This window comes from Drosophila simulans, unplaced genomic scaffold (genome assembly GCF_016746395.2).
Source record: "Drosophila simulans strain w501 unplaced genomic scaffold, Prin_Dsim_3.1 Segkk39_quiver_pilon, whole genome shotgun sequence".
In the NCBI taxonomy this organism is placed as follows: Eukaryota; Metazoa; Arthropoda; class Insecta; order Diptera; family Drosophilidae; genus Drosophila; species Drosophila simulans.
The window spans coordinates 32,742-48,127 of record NW_025416835.1 but is presented as its reverse complement, the minus strand read 5'-3'; the positions used below and the strand labels follow the sequence as shown (position 1 = coordinate 48,127).

The 15,386-nt window shown below is 35.5% G+C and overlaps 4 non-coding genes across 4 annotated transcripts; all 4 read right to left on the bottom strand.

Moving 5' to 3' along the window:
* Positions 1–4,176: 4,176 nt before the first annotated feature.
* On the bottom strand, positions 4,177–4,355 carry LOC120285528. Its single transcript, XR_005544817.1, has one exon. It is a non-coding gene; the product is annotated as a 5.8S ribosomal RNA (ribosomal RNA).
* Positions 4,356–5,044: 689 nt separating this feature from the next.
* Positions 5,045–7,039, bottom strand: LOC120285518. Its single transcript, XR_005544808.1, has one exon. It is a non-coding gene; the product is annotated as a small subunit ribosomal RNA (ribosomal RNA).
* A 3,773-nt stretch (positions 7,040–10,812) lies between these two features.
* LOC120285523 lies at positions 10,813–14,774 on the bottom strand. Its single transcript, XR_005544813.1, has one exon. It is a non-coding gene; the product is annotated as a large subunit ribosomal RNA (ribosomal RNA).
* A 394-nt stretch (positions 14,775–15,168) lies between these two features.
* LOC120285527 lies at positions 15,169–15,347 on the bottom strand. Its single transcript, XR_005544816.1, has one exon. It is a non-coding gene; the product is annotated as a 5.8S ribosomal RNA (ribosomal RNA).
* Positions 15,348–15,386: the final 39 nt, after the last annotated feature.

The window sequence follows — 15,386 nt, the reverse complement described above, 5'->3', positions numbered from 1 at the left end:
TACTATGTTACAAATTACATTGGCATCACATCCATTGTCGTTTATAAAATAAATTATAAACTTTAAATGGTTTAGAAGCCATACAATGCAAATTGCCCCTTATTTATCATTGCAGTCCAGCACGGATACGACCTTAGAGGCGTTCAGGCATAATCCAACGGACGTAGCGTCATACCACTGTTCGCTCGAACAAGTATTGTGCCATTGGTCCGTACCTGCGGTTCCTCTCGTACTACGCAGGAATGCTGTCGCAACAACGTTTTGTCATTAGTAGGGTAAAACTAACCTGTCTCACGACGGTCTAAACCCAGCTCACGTTCCCTTGCATGGGTGAACAATCCAACGCTTGGTGAATTTTGCTTCACAATGATAGGAAGAGCCGACATCGAAGGATCAAAAAGCGACGTCGCTATGAACGCTTGGCCGCCACAAGCCAGTTATCCCTATGGTAACTTTTCTGACACCTCTTGTTAAAAACTCTTTAAACCAAAAGGATCGATAGGCCGAGCTTTTGCTGTCCCTGTGTGTACTGAACACCGAGATCAAGTCAGCATTTGCCCTTTTGCTCTATGTGTGGTTTCTGTCCGCACTGAGCTGGCCTTGGGACACCTCCGTTATTATTTGAGAGATGTACCGCCCCAGTCAAACTCCCTACCTGGCAATGTCCTTGAATTGGATCATACCTGAGTAATTGGAGTTATACCAAATTTTCAAATCAAAAATACATAAATGCATCGTTTTATTAAAGAATTTGTTTGCGATTATATAACAAACTCGTGATACTTTGATCAAGAAGCTTGCATCAAAACCCAATACCATAAGATATAATAAATATATCCGTATAATGGCTAGGAAATGATACACGTTCCATTTAATCAAGTAAGTAAGGAAACAATAAGAGTAGTGGTATTTCATTGACGATACCAAACCGAGGTCTAATATCTCCCACTTATTCTACACCTCTTATGTCTCCTTACACTGCCAGATTAGAGTCAAGCTCAAAAGGGTCTTCTTTCCCCGCTAATTATTCCAAGCCCGTTCCCTTGGCTGTGGTTTCGCTAGATAGTAGATAGGGACAGTAGGAATCTCGTTAATCCATTCATGCGCGTCACTAATTAGATGACGAGGCATTTGGCTACCTTAAGAGAGTCATAGTTACTCCCGCCGTTGACCCGCGCTTACTTGAATTTCTTCACTTTGACATTCAGAGCACTGGGCAGAAATCACATTGTGTCAACACCCGCTAGGGCCATCACAATGCTTTGTTTTAATTAGACAGTCGGATTCCCCAAGTCCGTGCCAGTTCTGAATTGATTGTTAATTGATAATCGTTATAATTGATAAGAACTAATTGGTTTAACCCAAATAGTATTCTTAAAAATTTTAGCAAGAAAGTTCCACAATTGGCTACGTAACTAAACTATCCGGGGAACAAGTAACTAACATAAATGCTAGAAACTCTATTTACCCAGAACGAGCACATAAACCATGTTATTGTTTCCCAATCAAGCCCGACTATCTCAATCTTCAGAGCCAATCCTTATCCCGAAGTTACGGATCTAATTTGCCGACTTCCCTTACCTACATTATTCTATCGACTAGAGACTCTTCACCTTGGAGACCAGCTGCGGATATTGGTACGGCCTGTTGAGAAGTTTGCGTGTCCCCACCATAAATTTTCAAGGTCCGAGGAGAAAATATCGACACAACAGTATATGTCATGCTCTTCTAGCCCATCTACCATATCTCTCTGCGAAAGACTTCCATGGTAGTACGGCTATAAAACAGAAAAGAAAACTCTTCCGATATCTCTCGACGGCTTCTTTATGGTCGTTCCTGTTGCCAGGATGAGCACGAGGCCCATATTTAATAACAAACGGATACTCAACAGGTTACGGAATTGGAACCGTATTCCCTTTCGTTCAAAATTATTCAAGTGTATTATATTCGCTTTGTTTATATAGTTAGGCATTTTTGTTTTACTTGAAAATTTTCGGCTTTCGCCTTGAACTTAGGACCGACTAACTCGTGATCAACCACTGTTCACACGAAACCCTTCTCCACTTCAGTCCTCCAAGGTCTCATTCGATTATTTGCTACTACCACCAAGATCTGTACCAATGGCAGCTCCATGCAGGCTTACGCCAAACACTTCTACGCATACCATTGTACCTTCCTACTCACTAAAGTTTCAAAATTTATATCACAAGTAATATAAATCATCTACTTTAGCGGTAATGTATAGGTATACAACTTAAGCGCCATCCATTTTAAGGGCTAGTTGCTTCGGCAGGTGAGTTGTTACACACTCCTTAGCGGATTTCGACTTCCATGATCACCGTCCTGCTGTTTTAAGCAACCAACGCCTTTCATGGTATCTGCATGAGTTGTTAATTTGGGCACCGTAACATTACGTTTGGTTCATCCCACAGCGCCAGTTCTGCTTACCAAAAGTGGCCCACTGGGCACATTATATCATAACCTTGAACTTCATATCAAGAAAGTTAAGGTTCTTACCCATTTAAAGTTTGAGAATAGGTTAAGATCGTTTCGACCCTAAGGCCTCTAATCATTCGCTTTACCAGATAAGATTATTTTATATAATATTAAAATGCACCAGCTATCCTGAGGGAAACTTCGGAAGGAACCAGCTACTAGATGGTTCGATTGGTCTTTCGCCCCTATACTCAATTCTGACAATCGATTTGCACGTCAGAACTGTTTCGGTCTTCCATCAGGGTTTCCCCTGACTTCAACCTGATCAAGTATAGTTCACCATCTTTCGGGTCACAGCATATATGCTCAAGGTACGTTCCAGTTAGAGGCATAAATAATATAAATATACATTATACATAACTATATAGAACGCCCCGGGATTGTGTTAATTAGCTATAAATAGCTAAAAAACTAATCCCATTATTAGTCAAGTTAATTACGCTATTAGGTTTACATCCCAATAACTTGCACATATGTTAGACTCCTTGGTCCGTGTTTCAAGACGGGTCCCGAAGGTATCCTGAATCTTTCGCATTGTTAATCATACAAGAGCATATAATAAACACAAAAATCAATGATAATTATGCCATTATATAATTCCGAAAAATTAACGCTCTGTAATAATATAAATCTATCAGCACTTTATCAAATTAATAACATTTATTCTGTGTTAAAATGCAAGCAATTTAATTGGAATAAACTATAAGTTATATTTTATGATAAATTTGGGATATGCTAATAGATTACAATGTCCTTATATGGAAAAAATGCACATTATTCTTAATAATATTATTTAAATATTACAATTTTAATGATGAATTTTCCATAACGGATATTCAGGTTCATCGGGCTTAACCTCTAAGCAGTTTCACGTACTGTTTAACTCTCTATTCAGAGTTCTTTTCAACTTTCCCTCACGGTACTTGTTTACTATCGGTCTCATGGTTATATTTAGTTTTAGATGGAGTTTACCACCCACTTAGTGCTGCACTATCAAGCAACACGACTCTTTGGAAACATCATCTAGTAATCATTAACGTTATACGGGCCTGGCACCCTCTATGGGTAAATGGCCTCATTTAAGAAGGACTTAAATCATTAATTTCTCATACTAGAATATTGACGCTCCATACACTGCATCTCACATTTGCCATATAGACAAAGTGACTTAGTGCTGAACTGTTTTCTTTTCGCTCGCCGCTACTAAGAAAATCCTTGTTAGTTTCTTTTCCTCCCCTAATTAATATGCTTAAATTCAGGGGGTAGTCCCATATGAGTTGAGGTTGTATATATAACTATATTTTGCCATAAATTCTTTATATATAAATGATAAAACAATCAATTAAATTCGTTATAAATAGTTCCAATAGTTCTTGTAAGCAAAGTTATTTTTTATCCATTTAACGAACCAACGAAGAATAATAACATAACCAAGTTTTTTTTTTTTCGAATCATTAATAAGAGACAATTCTAGATGAAAAATATTTCAATTTTTTATGCTAGACATTTCTCAGTATTATTTGATTGAAAAAGAAAATATTTCTCTTCGTTTTTCACATTCAAATGTGAGATAATGTTTTTCATTTCTTTTTTAATATTATGAATAAAATCATTATTTAATCCAATAATATACCATATGCTTATAAAAAATTTATAAACAACTTAATTAGCATAGTCTTACAACCCTCAACCATATGTAGTCCAAGCAGCACTATAAAATTAATTAAAGTACATAACAGCATGGACTGCGATATGCGTTCAAAATGTCGATGTTCATGTGTCCTGCAGTTCACACGATGACGCACAGTTTGCTGCGTTCTTCATCGACCCATGAGCCGAGTGATCCACCGCTTAGAGTTTTATAATTCATTTTTATATAATGTCAATATTGTTTTTATTGAAAGAAATTAAAAATACACCATTTTACTGGCATATATCAATTCCTTCAATAAATTTATTTTTATACCTAAAATAAATGTTGCGAAATGTCTTAGTTTCATATAAGCATTATGTATCATAATAATCTGGTTATGGTTTGCTATTTTGGGTGACACATACTGCAAAATTTATATAAAACATTAACCTGATGGATGACAGGTACAAACATTGTATATTTTAGGTTGTTGCATTAGCCAACGTATGCTCATAACATAGATGAACAATACATATTCGCAACGCGTGTATATTATGGTCCATATACACACAAACTTATTTCGATTACCACATTCAAAATTATTTTAATTTTAATTCGACTTCCACTTTCGAATTTAGTTTAGTTTCTTCGATTTCCATTTTCGAGAATTTGTTTTTATAGGAAACGCCGTTGTTGTAGTAAGTACTGCCACAAATACGCACAACAACATTAATAATGTTAAAGTCTTTTTATGAGGTTGCCAAGCCCCACATATAAATAAAATAAAAGCCATCTACATTTTATTTTCACTTTAACTTTTGATTCCGTAGAATCATTTTGTAATATTTTTATTTTGGTAAATTGTATTTATTTGTATTATAACAAATGTTTATTAACGGTAAGGATATTATACAATAATGATCCTTCCGCAGGTTCACCTACGGAAACCTTGTTACGACTTTTACTTCCTCTAAATAATCAAGTTCGGTCAACTTTTGCGAAACAACCGTAACACGCAAGGCGTCACAGTGATCACGTCCGGAGACCTCACTAAATAATTCAATCGGTAGTAGCGACGGGCGGTGTGTACAAAGGGCAGGGACGTAATCAATGCGAGTTAATGACTCACACTTACTGGGAATTCCAAGTTCATGTGAACAGTTTCAGTTCACAATCCCAAGCATGAAAGTGGTTCAGCGGTTTACCCGGACCTCTCGGTCTAGGAAATACACGTTGATACTTTCATTGTAGCGCGCGTGCAGCCCAGGACATCTAAGGGCATCACAGACCTGTTATTGCTCAATCTCATTATTGCTAGACGCAATTTGTCCATTTAAGAAGCTAGTGTCCTTATAATGGGACAAACCAACAGGTACGGCTCCACTTACATAAACACATTCAAACACAATAAACATTTTACTGCCACCATGAATGAAGGCTACATAAGCTTCAGCACCATAATCCTGAAGATATCTATTTAATATATTTGAGTCTCGTTCGTTATCGGAATTAACCAGACAAATCACTCCACGAACTAAGAACGGCCATGCACCACCACCCATAGATTCGAGAAAGAGCTATCAATCTGTCTTACACACTTATGTTCGGACCTGGTAAGTTTTCCCGTGTTGAGTCAAATTAAGCCGCAGGCTCCACTCCTGGTGGTGCCCTTCCGTCAATTCCTTTAAGTTTCAGCTTTGCAACCATACTTCCCCCGGAGCCCAAAAGCTTTGGTTTCCCGGGAAGCGACTGAGAGAGCCATAAAAGTAGCTACACCCAATTGCTAGCTGGCATCGTTTATGGTTAGAACTAGGGCGGTATCTGATCGCCTTCGAACCTCTAACTTTCGTTCTTGATTAATGAAAACATCTTTGGCAAATGCTTTCGCTTAAGTTAGTCTTACGACGGTCCAAGAATTTCACCTCTCGCGTCGTAATACTAATGCCCCCAAACTGCTTCTATTAATCATTACCTCTTGATCTGAAAACCAATGAAAGCAGAACAGAGGTCTTATTTCATTATCCCATGCACAGAATATTCAGGCATTTGAAGCCTGCTTTAAGCACTCTAATTTGTTCAAAGTAATAGTACCGGCCCACAATAACACTCGTTTAAGAGCACTAGTGCAGGTTTTTAAATAGGAGGAACATATGAAAAAATACAAGTATTTAATCACATATAAGAACTCCACCGGTAATACGCTTACATACATAAAGGTATAGTACTAACCACAATTGTAAGTTGTACTACCCGTATGAAGCACAAGTTCAACTACGAACGTTTTAACCGCAACAACTTTAATATACGCTATTGGAGCTGGAATTACCGCGGCTGCTGGCACCAGACTTGCCCTCCAATTGGTCCTTGTTAAAGGATTTAAAGTGTACTCATTCCAATTACAGGGCCTCGGATATGAGTCCTGTATTGTTATTTTTCGTCACTACCTCCCCGAGCTGGGAGTGGGTAATTTACGCGCCTGCTGCCTTCCTTAGATGTGGTAGCCGTTTCTCAGGCTCCCTCTCCGGAATCGAACCCTGATTCCCCGTTACCCGTTGCAACCATGGTAGTCCTAGATACTACCATCAAAAGTTGATAGGGCAGACATTTGAAAGATCTGTCGTCGGTACAAGACCATACGATCTGCATGTTATCTAGAGTTCAACCAATATAACGATCTTGCGATCGCTTGGTTTTAGCCTAATAAAAGCACATGTCCCATAAGGTTCATGTTTTAATTGCATGTATTAGCTCTAGAATTACCACAGTTATCCAAGTAACTGTTAACGATCTAAGGAACCATAACTGATATAATGAGCCTTTTGCGGTTTCACTTTTAATTCGTGTGTACTTAGACATGCATGGCTTAATCTTTGAGACAAGCATATAACTACTGGCAGGATCAACCAGAATAATGTTTTTCCTTCATATTCCATTCATATTTTTTGAATCGAAATAAGCAATATAATAGATATATGGATTTTTCACTTTATATAATTCCATGATTTTTATTATATTGAATAAAATTCAATATTTCGCCTTTGGGTAAAATTTTAAATATATATTTATAAGTAAAATATCCATTCGATTACGGCCATTTTTATATAGCATTCGTAATCCATAATTTCATTTTTAATTTATACTTGTTTTACCAATATAACAAGAATTTCATATAATTATTGTAATATATATGTTTCTATAATTATATCTTTTTATATATACATATTTCATTATAAAATATCATTTTATTTCCAACATACATAATTATTGTATCCACACATGTACAATTTTTGTTTAACCAATATAAATATTAAGTTAAATCATTTGCATTTTGAAGATAAATTTAAAATTTATCTCTTTTCATATATCTCTCTGGTAATATATAACATAAAACCAAGCGCATATGATAATATTTCCACATTTAATATATAATTTTATATTTCTTTCATAAGAATCCATATTTGTATTATACCGTAACGATATAATAATCCAACTATACGGCAGGTAATAAATAAATATTTGCCTGCCTCCAAAAATTAACGATAATATATGGAAACGATTTGTTATTCTATATATAATAGAAACTTGACTTTTGTTTCAACGATATTATCTAAAAAGCGTATATTCCTATTATCCGCGGAGCCAAGTCCCGTGTTCTATAGAACTGAGAAACAAATTTGTACGGATAATAATATACTTTATTGTATGTAACCAATATAAACATAATCCGAAATAAATATTTCGAATAATGCGGGAGGTCGGCAACCACTGCCTACCTATAGTAGTTTTTGAACCCGCTGTCGTCAAAGCGGGTATTTTCAATTCCGTTTGCCACCCAACATACGGGCTATTCTCTTATATATTAAGAGATTATATGAACATTTCATTTTTTTTTCCATTATTCATATATAATATGATTATTTTTTTCTTTATACATATAATACATATTAATTTTCATATGTTTATTATTTAATTTACTCATATTATTGCCAAAATCATATGAATACATAAGTTTTGAACAATATGAGAGGTCGGCAACCACTGCCTACCTATAGTAGTTTTTGAACCCTCTGTCGTAATTCCGGTCGTTTACACTACTATACCCTCTCCCTATAATGGCTTTTCTCTATAATACTAAGAGAATGTGGGAATATTTCAGCATTTTTTTCCTTATACATATAATAATTAATCATTTTCATATGTATATTATTTAATTTACTCATATAATTCCCAAAATCATATGAATTCATAAGTTTTGAACAATATGAGAGGTCGGCAACCACTGCCTACCTATAGTAGTTTTTGAACCCTCTGTCGTAATTCCGGTCGTTTACACTACTATACCCTCTCACTATAATGGCTTTTCTCTATAATACTGAGAGAATGTGGGAATATTTCAGCATTTTTTCCCTTATACATATAATAATTAATCATTTTCATATGTATATTATTTAATTTACTCATATAATTCCCAAAATCATATGAATACATAAGTTTTGAACAATATGAGAGGTCGGCAACCACTGCCTACCTATAGTAGTTTTTGAACCCTCTGTCGTAATTCCGGTCGTTTACACTACTATACCCTCTCACTATAATGGCTTTTCTCTATAATACTGAGAGAATGTGGGAATATTTCAGCATTTTTTCCCTTATACATATAATAATTAATCATTTTCATATGTATATTATTTAATTTACTCATATAATTGCCAAAATCATATGAATACATAAGTTTTGAACAATATGAGAGGTCGGCAACCACTGCCTACCTATAGTAGTTTTTGAACCCTCTGTCGTAATTCCGGTCGTTTACACTACTATACCCTCTCACTATAATGGCTTTTCTCTATAATACTGAGAGAATGTGGGAATATTTCAGCATTTTTTCCCTTATACATATAATAATTAATCATTTTCATATGTATATTATTTAATTTACTCATTTAATTGCCAAAATCATATGAATACATAAGTTTTGAACAATATGAGAGGTCGGCAACGGTCTTTCCTCTATAATACTAAGATAATATGGGAATATTTCAGCATTTTTTCCCTTATACATATAATAATTAATCATTTTCATAAGTATATTATTTAATTTACTCGTATATAATTGCCAAAATCCTATGAACACATAAGAGAATACAATATGAGAGGTCGGCGCAACCATAATATAGTAGTTGATGACGAGGTGTTTGGCAACTTGATACAATTCTTTAAAGTCTTTATATCAAAAATTATATGATAGGGACAATATCATATGCGTCACTAAATTGATGACGAGGTGTTTGGCAACTTGACACAATTCATTAAAAGTTTTTATATTAATTATATGATAGGGACAATATCATATGCGTCACTAAATTGATGACGAGGTGTTTGGCAACTTGACACAATTCATTAAAATTCTTTATATTAATTATATGATAGGGACAATATCATATGCGTCACTAAATTGATGACGAGGTGTTTGGCAACTTGACACAATTCATTAAAGTCTTTATATTAATTATATGATAGGGACAATATCATATGCGTCACTAAATTGATGACGAGGTGTTTGGCAACTTGACACAATTCATTAAAGTCTTTATATTAATTATATGATATGGACAATATCATATGCGTCACTAAATTGATGACGAGGTGTTTGGCAACTTGATACAATTCTTTAAAGTCTTTATATCAAAAATTATATGATAGGGACAATATCATATGCGTCACTAAATTGATGACGAGGTGTTTGGCAACTTGACACAATTCATTAAAGTCTTTATATTAATTATATGATATGGACAATATCATATGCGTCACTAAATTGATGACGAGGTGTTTGGCAACTTGACACAATTCATTAAAGTCTTTATATTAATTATATGATAGGGACAATATCATATGCGTCACTAAATTGATGACGAGGTGTTTGGCAACTTGACACAATTCATTAAAGTCTTTATATTAATTATATGATATGGACAATATCATATGCGTCACTAAATTGATGACGAGGTGTTTGGCAACTTGATACAATTCTTTAAAGTCTTTATATCAAAAATTATATGATAGGGACAATATCATATGCGTCACTAAATTGATGACGAGGTGTTTGGCAACTTGACACAATTCATTAAAGTCTTTATATTAATTATATGATATGGACAATATCATATGCGTCACTAAATTGATGACGAGGTGTTTGGCAACTTGATACAATTCTTTAAAGTCTTTATATCAAAAATTATATGATAGGGACAATATCATATGCGTCACTAAATTGATGACGAGGTGTTTGGCAACTTGACACAATTCATTAAAGTCTTTATATTAATTATATGATATGGACAATATCATATGCGTCACTAAATTGATGACGAGGTGTTTGGCAACTTGATACAATTCTTTAAAGTCTTTATATCAAAAATTATATGATAGGGACAATATCATATGCGTCACTAAATTGATGACGAGGTGTTTGGCAACTTGACACAATTCATTAAAGTCTTTATATTAATTATATGATATGGACAATATCATATGCGTCACTAAATTGATGACGAGGTGTTTGGCAACTTGATACAATTCTTTAAAGTCTTTATATCAAAAATTATATGATAGGGACAATATCATATGCGTCACTAAATTGATGACGAGGTGTTTGGCTACAGGAAAAAATCATTTATTTATCGAATCATCAAGCAAAGGATAAGCTTCAGTGGATCGCAGTATGGCAGCTGCTCAACCACTTACAACACCTTGCCTGTTACAAAAGTCGTTTACAATTGATTCTAGGCTTTGTCATTGTATTAAATAATGCTTTTATATGTAACTAGCGCGGCATCAGGTGATCGAAGATCCTCCTAATTTACTATGTTACAAATTACATTGGCATCACATCCATTGTCGTTTATAAAATAAATTATAAACTTTAAATGGTTTAGAAGCCATACAATGCAAATTGCCCCTTATTTATCATTGCAGTCCAGCACGGATACGACCTTAGAGGCGTTCAGGCATAATCCAACGGACGTAGCGTCATACCACTGTTCGCTCGAACAAGTATTGTGCCATTGGTCCGTACCTGCGGTTCCTCTCGTACTACGCAGGAATGCTGTCGCAACAACGTTTTGTCATTAGTAGGGTAAAACTAACCTGTCTCACGACGGTCTAAACCCAGCTCACGTTCCCTTGCATGGGTGAACAATCCAACGCTTGGTGAATTTTGCTTCACAATGATAGGAAGAGCCGACATCGAAGGATCAAAAAGCGACGTCGCTATGAACGCTTGGCCGCCACAAGCCAGTTATCCCTATGGTAACTTTTCTGACACCTCTTGTTAAAAACTCTTTAAACCAAAAGGATCGATAGGCCGAGCTTTTGCTGTCCCTGTGTGTACTGAACACCGAGATCAAGTCAGCATTTGCCCTTTTGCTCTATGTGTGGTTTCTGTCCGCACTGAGCTGGCCTTGGGACACCTCCGTTATTATTTGAGAGATGTACCGCCCCAGTCAAACTCCCTACCTGGCAATGTCCTTGAATTGGATCATACCTGAGTAATTGGAGTTATACCAAATTTTCAAATCAAAAATACATAAATGCATCGTTTTATTAAAGAATTTGTTTGCGATTATATAACAAACTCGTGATACTTTGATCAAGAAGCTTGCATCAAAACCCAATACCATAAGATATAATAAATATATCCGTATAATGGCTAGGAAATGATACACGTTCCATTTAATCAAGTAAGTAAGGAAACAATAAGAGTAGTGGTATTTCATTGACGATACCAAACCGAGGTCTAATATCTCCCACTTATTCTACACCTCTTATGTCTCCTTACACTGCCAGATTAGAGTCAAGCTCAAAAGGGTCTTCTTTCCCCGCTAATTATTCCAAGCCCGTTCCCTTGGCTGTGGTTTCGCTAGATAGTAGATAGGGACAGTAGGAATCTCGTTAATCCATTCATGCGCGTCACTAATTAGATGACGAGGCATTTGGCTACCTTAAGAGAGTCATAGTTACTCCCGCCGTTGACCCGCGCTTACTTGAATTTCTTCACTTTGACATTCAGAGCACTGGGCAGAAATCACATTGTGTCAACACCCGCTAGGGCCATCACAATGCTTTGTTTTAATTAGACAGTCGGATTCCCCAAGTCCGTGCCAGTTCTGAATTGATTGTTAATTGATAATCGTTATAATTGATAAGAACTAATTGGTTTAACCCAAATAGTATTCTTAAAAATTTTAGCAAGAAAGTTCCACAATTGGCTACGTAACTAAACTATCCGGGGAACAAGTAACTAACATAAATGCTAGAAACTCTATTTACCCAGAACGAGCACATAAACCATGTTATTGTTTCCCAATCAAGCCCGACTATCTCAATCTTCAGAGCCAATCCTTATCCCGAAGTTACGGATCTAATTTGCCGACTTCCCTTACCTACATTATTCTATCGACTAGAGACTCTTCACCTTGGAGACCAGCTGCGGATATTGGTACGGCCTGTTGAGAAGTTTGCGTGTCCCCACCATAAATTTTCAAGGTCCGAGGAGAAAATATCGACACAACAGTATATGTCATGCTCTTCTAGCCCATCTACCATATCTCTCTGCGAAAGACTTCCATGGTAGTACGGCTATAAAACAGAAAAGAAAACTCTTCCGATATCTCTCGACGGCTTCTTTATGGTCGTTCCTGTTGCCAGGATGAGCACGAGGCCCATATTTAATAACAAACGGATACTCAACAGGTTACGGAATTGGAACCGTATTCCCTTTCGTTCAAAATTATTCAAGTGTATTATATTCGCTTTGTTTATATAGTTAGGCATTTTTGTTTTACTTGAAAATTTTCGGCTTTCGCCTTGAACTTAGGACCGACTAACTCGTGATCAACCACTGTTCACACGAAACCCTTCTCCACTTCAGTCCTCCAAGGTCTCATTCGATTATTTGCTACTACCACCAAGATCTGTACCAATGGCAGCTCCATGCAGGCTTACGCCAAACACTTCTACGCATACCATTGTACCTTCCTACTCACTAAAGTTTCAAAATTTATATCACAAGTAATATAAATCATCTACTTTAGCGGTAATGTATAGGTATACAACTTAAGCGCCATCCATTTTAAGGGCTAGTTGCTTCGGCAGGTGAGTTGTTACACACTCCTTAGCGGATTTCGACTTCCATGATCACCGTCCTGCTGTTTTAAGCAACCAACGCCTTTCATGGTATCTGCATGAGTTGTTAATTTGGGCACCGTAACATTACGTTTGGTTCATCCCACAGCGCCAGTTCTGCTTACCAAAAGTGGCCCACTGGGCACATTATATCATAACCTTGAACTTCATATCAAGAAAGTTAAGGTTCTTACCCATTTAAAGTTTGAGAATAGGTTAAGATCGTTTCGACCCTAAGGCCTCTAATCATTCGCTTTACCAGATAAGATTATTTTATATAATATTAAAATGCACCAGCTATCCTGAGGGAAACTTCGGAAGGAACCAGCTACTAGATGGTTCGATTGGTCTTTCGCCCCTATACTCAATTCTGACAATCGATTTGCACGTCAGAACTGTTTCGGTCTTCCATCAGGGTTTCCCCTGACTTCAACCTGATCAAGTATAGTTCACCATCTTTCGGGTCACAGCATATATGCTCAAGGTACGTTCCAGTTAGAGGCATAAATAATATAAATATACATTATACATAACTATATAGAACGCCCCGGGATTGTGTTAATTAGCTATAAATAGCTAAAAAACTAATCCCATTATTAGTCAAGTTAATTACGCTATTAGGTTTACATCCCAATAACTTGCACATATGTTAGACTCCTTGGTCCGTGTTTCAAGACGGGTCCCGAAGGTATCCTGAATCTTTCGCATTGTTAATCATACAAGAGCATATAATAAACACAAAAATCAATGATAATTATGCCATTATATAATTCCGAAAAATTAACGCTCTGTAATAATATAAATCTATCAGCACTTTATCAAATTAATAACATTTATTCTGTGTTAAAATGCAAGCAATTTAATTGGAATAAACTATAAGTTATATTTTATGATAAATTTGGGATATGCTAATAGATTACAATGTCCTTATATGGAAAAAATGCACATTATTCTTAATAATATTATTTAAATATTACAATTTTAATGATGAATTTTCCATAACGGATATTCAGGTTCATCGGGCTTAACCTCTAAGCAGTTTCACGTACTGTTTAACTCTCTATTCAGAGTTCTTTTCAACTTTCCCTCACGGTACTTGTTTACTATCGGTCTCATGGTTATATTTAGTTTTAGATGGAGTTTACCACCCACTTAGTGCTGCACTATCAAGCAACACGACTCTTTGGAAACATCATCTAGTAATCATTAACGTTATACGGGCCTGGCACCCTCTATGGGTAAATGGCCTCATTTAAGAAGGACTTAAATCATTAATTTCTCATACTAGAATATTGACGCTCCATACACTGCATCTCACATTTGCCATATAGACAAAGTGACTTAGTGCTGAACTGTTTTCTTTTCGCTCGCCGCTACTAAGAAAATCCTTGTTAGTTTCTTTTCCTCCCCTAATTAATATGCTTAAATTCAGGGGGTAGTCCCATATGAGTTGAGGTTGTATATATAACTATATTTTGCCATAAATTCTTTATATATAAATGATAAAACAATCAATTAAATTCGTTATAAATAGTTCCAATAGTTCTTGTAAGCAAAGTTATTTTTTATCCATTTAACGAACCAACGAAGAATAATAACATAACCAAGTTTTTTTTTTTTCGAATCATTAATAAGAGACAATTCTAGATGAAAAATATTTCAATTTTTTATGCTAGACATTTCTCAGTATTATTTGATTGAAAAAGAAAATATTTCTCTTCGTTTTTCACATTCAAATGTGAGATAATGTTTTTCATTTCTTTTTTAATATTATGAATAAAATCATTATTTAATCCAATAATATACCATATGCTTATAAAAAATTTATAAACAACTTAATTAGCATAGTCTTACAACCCTCAACCATATGTAGTCCAAGCAGCACTATAAAATTAATTAAAGTACATAACAGCATGGACTGCGATATGCGTTCAAAATGTCGATGTTCATGTGTCCTGCAGTTCACACGATGACGCACAGTTTGCTGCGTTCTTCATCGACCCATGAGCCGAGTGATCCACCGCTTAGAGTTTTATAATTCATTTTTATATAATGTCAATATTGTTTTTAT